At 35.9% G+C, this 6483-nt stretch overlaps 1 long non-coding RNA gene across 2 annotated transcripts; it reads left to right on the top strand.

Annotated features, from left to right (window-relative positions):
- Nucleotides 1-253: 253 nt before the first annotated feature.
- Nucleotides 254-3562, top strand: LOC122140769. Of its 2 annotated transcripts, XR_006157342.1 has the most exons (4): nucleotides 254-491; nucleotides 1051-1162; nucleotides 1311-1464; nucleotides 2998-3562. It is a non-coding gene; the product is annotated as an uncharacterized LOC122140769 (long non-coding RNA). The 2 variants fall into 2 exon arrangements; XR_006157341.1 differs by lacking the exon at nucleotides 2998-3562 and having other exon boundaries at nucleotides 256-491; nucleotides 1311-1996.
- The last annotated feature ends 2921 nt before the right edge of the window (nucleotides 3563-6483 follow it).

Genomic DNA, 6483 nt, shown 5'->3' with positions numbered 1-6483 from the left:
AGGTTGTTTTGGGAATAAGAGAAGTTGTTATTCTATTGGATAAATGTTGTTTAGAATATTCTTTTTGGATACTTTATTGTTAATAGTGTAGGTGAAAATTCAAATCACTAACATGAGCAATAGTAGTACTAATGTTCGTCATAGCAATAAAGTATGCCAATAAATCAGAATATTATGGGATCTCAGTCAAAGGAAGCGTTTTCTTGAGAACCTTTATTCTAATTGTTTTTTTTAAATGGCAGTGGTGTCTATCACAAGTTATCACAATTTTACTGTAGTAATAATAACAACTAGTCAGTATGGTGTTTAGGTGTAAGCTATAGTTACAAAGCTAATTTTTTAACCCCTTGAAGTGGTTACGTTCATAAACATTATGGCAACCTGAGAAAGGAGATACTTTGGAAAATATGTGTGAAAAAACAAGATGAAATGAGCTTTCTTGTTTCTCATTCTCTAGTGACGACAGAGGCTGAGGGCAGAAAGAGAAGAAGGTGGGTTATCGCAGGTTATCAGTCGATTTGTACGAACATGCTCCGGTAGTTAAAAATCCATTGTTGTTTAAATCAACAAAGCAGCGCCTCGGATATATTTTGCTGAGATGAGATTTGAGTGCGGAGGTGCGGATCAAATTGAAAAAACGTCAACAAAAGCACCCATATCTAAGATCTCTCATATACCCTATGGGATGTTTGTCTTTTGTACATCGTTCATTAAATTCATTCACATTGACCGCGGAAATTACACCTGTATCGGCAACCGGCAGGCCCTTTCATTTTAAGCTGGTGTTTTTTGCGCGACAGTCAACCGTACGGCAGGATAGCATCAACCTAACCCGATCTGTTCATTCAATACGATTCACAAAGTGAGACTGACAGAAGAACACTCATATTTCTTTGTTTTTATTTTCATTTTGCATGTCATTGTCTTTGCTGTACATATGCTAGCGGGGGTGGCTAGCGGCGTCCGTCGCCAGAGCGTTGCAAAACGGCCATCTGTCTGCAATGTCTGTCAATACGCACAATCCAATAAGACAGGCAATGTAATTCACAGGAGTCCTTTCACACCTCTAGAGTCCAAAGGGTGCGCCGACATGCCTCAGGTTTGGATAGTGTCACTAAGCCACCGTTCATCCTCACTGAACGTGTGCGCGGCATGATAGCAGGTATTTAGCACTTGTAAAATCAATCCTATTATATGGATGTGTGTGTTTTTCTGATTCGTTCTCATTATCGCTGCCTCTCTCATGCATTCCTTTCATGTTTACTGTTACTTGGGTAATTGTTTGTGAGTGTGGTTTTTTTTTTTTCCAGGTCCGCTGGGATGAACGGTAATTCCTCCCCGTTCATGTTCCTCAACCTTTCGGCAGCTGTTTGGATCCCTGGAGGAAGTTCACCTGTAACTCCTTTTATACAGCATCAAATGGGGCTCTGTAACATCTGCTCAGCCACTGTATCGTCTCTGAGAGTAATGAATTTAAACAGGGTTTCTGTGGGTCTTAAAACATCATTAGAAATCTTAATTGACAATTCTTAAAATCATAGTCATGGCATTAAATGCTGAATGCATTGCAAAAATAAAAAAATATGTTTTCCTCAGTATTTTTGTCTAGTTTTCCAGTTAAAATATCTAGACATCCTTAAATGTTTACATTTCATTGAGATGGTAAATGAAGATGAAGTCTTATTTTCTGAGAAACTGAACAATATGAAGCGAGTTTTTACTTGAAACAAGAACAAATATCTGTCAGTGGGCAAAGAACACTCCCTTTGAATACATTTTTCCATGCCCACCCGCATATCTTTGTTCTGGTTCTCAGAAAACAACACTTCATAGCTTATGTCATTTTTATACTCAAGTTAATGCATATTGATTTAAGAATCTTTGGACATTTTTAACTGGAAAATGAGACAAAAACACAGAGGAGGGACAGCTCAGTTTGCAGTGTGATCAGGTGTAATACATCTGTTGGAAATTGTATTTTTAACCTGTTATTAATAAAGTGTTATTAAGATAACTAATTGTATACAATAATTTTAATCACAATAATATTTACTATAAATTGATTGCTAGCTCTATGCAATGTTTGTAAATTTGTAACTTTTTTTGATACAATTTGACTTTTTTTTTTTTTTGTTGTACATCACCATAAATTCATTTTCATTGAAAAAAAAATTCATTTTAGTTAAAATAATGAATGGGACAGGATAAATTATTGACTAGGACGTACAGTATGCCTAAAACCTTAAAAATTAACACTGTCTGTGGGCTGTTTAAAAATGAGCATATTAATATTCAATTAAACATTCATGCAACTGTTGTTTAGGCTGGTGCACACTGTTACTAATGAAAACATTTAACAAACTTCGCTACTTCAGGTACTTTAACTGAATATCAAGCTTATTTACCAGTAAGTCTAGTAAATGATGCTTAATATACAGTTATATTAAAATAACTTTATGTCAGGCATCATATAGCAGACTTGCTGTATTTTCACAAAGTGGTTTACTTTGTTCTGTGACATTGCTGGTGAGGTTTGTTTTCTCTTATGCCATGATCTGGGCAATAAGGGCATTTAAAGTGGCTGATTACACATCTCTTTACCCACTGTTGGAGCATCTGGCTGTCATGATGTCCTGTCACAATTACTGAATTGTCCTCTAATTAAGGGCTAGACTGCATGCTCATAATTTAGCATAAAGTGCCATTTCCAGTGTTTATTAGCATTTATTTATTTATTTGTGAAAAGAGTGCTCCATGAATGACGTGGCGTGAACGCAGCACACATTTTCCCCATTTTTGAAAGGAATTAAGTTGATTAATGACAATTAAAGCTGCTTTTACCAGCTATTTAATTAAGGTGACAAAATCATGCTACTATTCAGATGTTGTGTTAAAATATAATGTGACTCCTTTATCAAAACTCAAGCGACGTTTTTGACCCACCAGCGTTAATTGAAATGAGATTCCCTTCTAAATCTGTTAATTTGTTTATTGCAGATATATTCCAGATTCCCCTCAAGCTGACTGTCTCTGACACTGGTACGAGCAGCTGATCCAGTCAGAAATGGCACAGCACTATATGCAGGTTTGAACAGTGTCCAAAATAATTATTGAAACTGCATTTGGAGGTAGTTAGTAATGCGTATGAAATCTGTACACAAGCGGCCACGGAGATGTGTGTTGCTATCAGGTGTAAACAGAAATCTGTCTCGCCTGACCACTTGTGATCGGATCACCCGAGACAGATTTTATTCCCAGGTGTAAACGGGGGACGCAGCTTATCTTCAGCACATCCTCTCATCCGTTACCGGTGTCAGGAGTGCAGGACTTTTTTTGTTTGTTTCTTTCTTTCTTTCTGTCCAAGCCTGTCAGAGCAAGAACGCTGCTGTTCTTCACCGCTGCCTTATCTGTGCCTGTGATTGTTACAAAAGCTGTCACTGGGGCGGTACTCTTTCAGAATATGCACCTTTTGGGTACTTATTTGCTCCCTTTATGTACTAATAATGTACTCTTGAGGTAGAAATATGCACCCTATCAGGGGTAAATAAGATACAAAGGTGTACTTTTGAATGTGTAGCGCCCCAGTGACAGCTTTTGTACCTTTTTTCCTAAAAGTGTGTACCACCAATTCCAGTAGAGAGCTGAGAAAATGCTTCCGCACAATTACAGCCAATCGAATTAATATTTAAGCTGCTTTCACATCATGTCAGAATAACAGACATGAATGGCTGCAGTCAGTTCCTGCTGCTAGATGACGTGATTGTGCTGTTGTGCAGGGAAAAAAGGCATGTTTCATTATGTATTTTATCAATACACACCTGCTTTTGAATAGTCATTCTGTGTAAAGGCAGGTGTGTATTGACAAAATACACTCTACTGTTCAAAAGTTTAGATTTTCAAGATTTTCAAATCTTTAAGAAGTCTCTCCTGCTCACCAAGGCTACATTTATTTTTTTGAAAATACAGTAAAAAAAAGCTCAATTGTGAAATATTATTACAATCTAAAATAACTGATTTGTATTTGAATATATTTTAAGATATAATTTATTCTGTGATGCAATGCTGAATTTTCAGCATCATAACTCTAGTCTTCAGTGCCACATGATCCTTTAGAAATCATTCTAATATGTTGATTTAATGCTCAAGAATTAATAATAATATCATTTATTTAATATTTATTTAATGTTAACATTTTAACAGATTATTCAAAACTGTGCTGATTAATATATTTGTGGAAACTGCGATTTTCAGTGAACAGCATTTATTTGTAATGGAATCTTTTGTAACATTATAAATGTTTTTGTTGTTGATCAGTTTAATGGATCCTTGCTGAATAAAAGCATTAATTTCTTTTTTAAAAACCCACATTACTGACCCAAAACTTTTTGATGGTAGTGTAAAGCAGGAACAAAGTTATAATAGACGATATTTTCATCAGCGCCATATTTTTTTTGGAGGGATTTTAACAGTGTGAAGCAGACTTGTATTTATCCCTGTCTGTGGCAAGGAGCCATGTACAGAGTGATCAGTCACATGACATTTATGGCTTTGCAAAAAAGGCCAAAAAAATGATTTCTGGAACCGGCATCCAGGCTGTGCACTTCAGGGCCAGCTGAGCAATTCCTATTGTGATGGATGGGAATGCTTAATGGATATTTTCCAGGTATATTAGACTTCCATGGAAGATAGGCTACCTGTCAGAAGACCAAACAGAAGCCATGGATCCCACCATAAGACCACCGAAAATGTCAAGACCTCATCACGGTGTTGCCTCAGGCCCCCTTACAGAATCTGTTCCCGCCTCCAGCCATCTCTTCATCTCTTCATGTTTCATGGCCAACATGCAAGGAAGGTTTTTATGGAAACCTCACTGCTAGGAGGTGCGCCGTAGGTCACTTCCTATCATTTGAGATCTGGACCGCCGCTGATATATACTCAACAGACAGACTTCACCCAGCTGCAGCGTGCAGGTCTGTGAAAGAGATACAGCAGTGGACAGAAGGAACGATGTTGGCTCAGAAGTAAGTATTCGCTCAGCATTTAGTTTCCATGGCAGCAGTAATTAAACTAATGAATAGGATTGAAGTAAGAGGTTATGATTATGATTAAGGTCACTTCAAACAATATGACAGCAGCCTTGTTCACAGGCCACAGTGATTTCATTGTTGGCAGAATGGCTTACAGAGAATGATAGCATTGAGTGTCATTGGGTATGGGGTCAGTCAGTAATGTCAAATATGGTCTCGTGTCAGTCACATTATAAATTGTACTAATGATAATGTAAGTGCTAATGATTTCAGTTGCTGTGACACAAGCAGTATGTAGTAGTCATTTGAGGTGCTTGCAGTGCAGTGGTGGAAAATGTACACACATCCTGTACTTGATTTAAAGTACAAAGATCCTGATGACAAAGTGTGACAGAACTTCAATGTACTTAGAGTAATTTAATTATTTTAGTACAAAAGTGTTTACTGACGAGTGTACACCATAGTTCAAAAGTTAGGGTTTTTGAAAAGTCTCCTATGTTCACCAAGGCTGTATTTATTTGATTAAAAAAATGTAAAATATTATTTCTTCTAAAATAGCCATTTTCTATTTGAATATATTTTAAAAAGTAATTTATGTCTGTGATCAAAGCTGAATTTTCAGCATCATTACTCCAGTCTTCAGTGTCACATGATCCTTCAGAAATCATTCTAATATGTTGATTTACTGCTCAAGAATCATCATTATTTTTTTATTTATTATTATTATTATTATTATTAATAAACATGTTAAAAATCGTGATTTTTTTTATTGCAGTAGATAATGTTAAACATTTTTTCAGGATTTTTTGACGAATAGAAAGTACAAAAAAATGATTTTTTTTTTTTGTAATAAAAATCTTTTGTAACATTATAAAAGTATTGCTGAATAAAAGTGCTTTCTTTTAAATAAAATCTTACTGACCTTAAACGTTTGAACAGTGTGGTGTGCAAATCAAAAGTAGACATTGTTCATTTTTGTCACTGTTAAGTATCACAATCAGGCATGTCAAATATAATGTTAATGTAATTAAAGTTAAATTATTATGATTTGAAATGTAGTGAAGTAACATTTTTCTAAAATAAAAATAAATAGTCCAAGAGGTCTGTGGACTTCTTTTAATGGAGTTTTTTATCTTTTTTTAAGTTTTACAGTCCCTGCACATTCTTCGAAACCTCTTCAAGGATGAATCACTTTTTGAAACAGCACAAGGGTGAGTAAACTGTTCATTTTTGGAGGAAATATCCTTTTAAGATATATACTCAAGACCACAATCTTAATACCTCATAGCTTGCAGGGTTTGCAACCTTTGGTTTACCAACACAGTACACGAATGCAGTTTATCACTCCACCAGCATGACTCAAACCTCCTTTGGCCTAGTTACACGGCACCAATAACCTGCGACAGATTTGAGGTCTAATCGAGTTTAAACTCGCTGCTCGCCCCACAATGCATCT

The sequence above is a fragment of the Cyprinus carpio genome, chromosome B19, assembly GCF_018340385.1.
Source record: "Cyprinus carpio isolate SPL01 chromosome B19, ASM1834038v1, whole genome shotgun sequence".
Lineage (NCBI taxonomy): Eukaryota > Metazoa > Chordata > Actinopteri > Cypriniformes > Cyprinidae > Cyprinus > Cyprinus carpio.
Note: the sequence above shows the minus strand (reverse complement) of the source record. Positions and strands in the feature narration are given on the sequence as shown.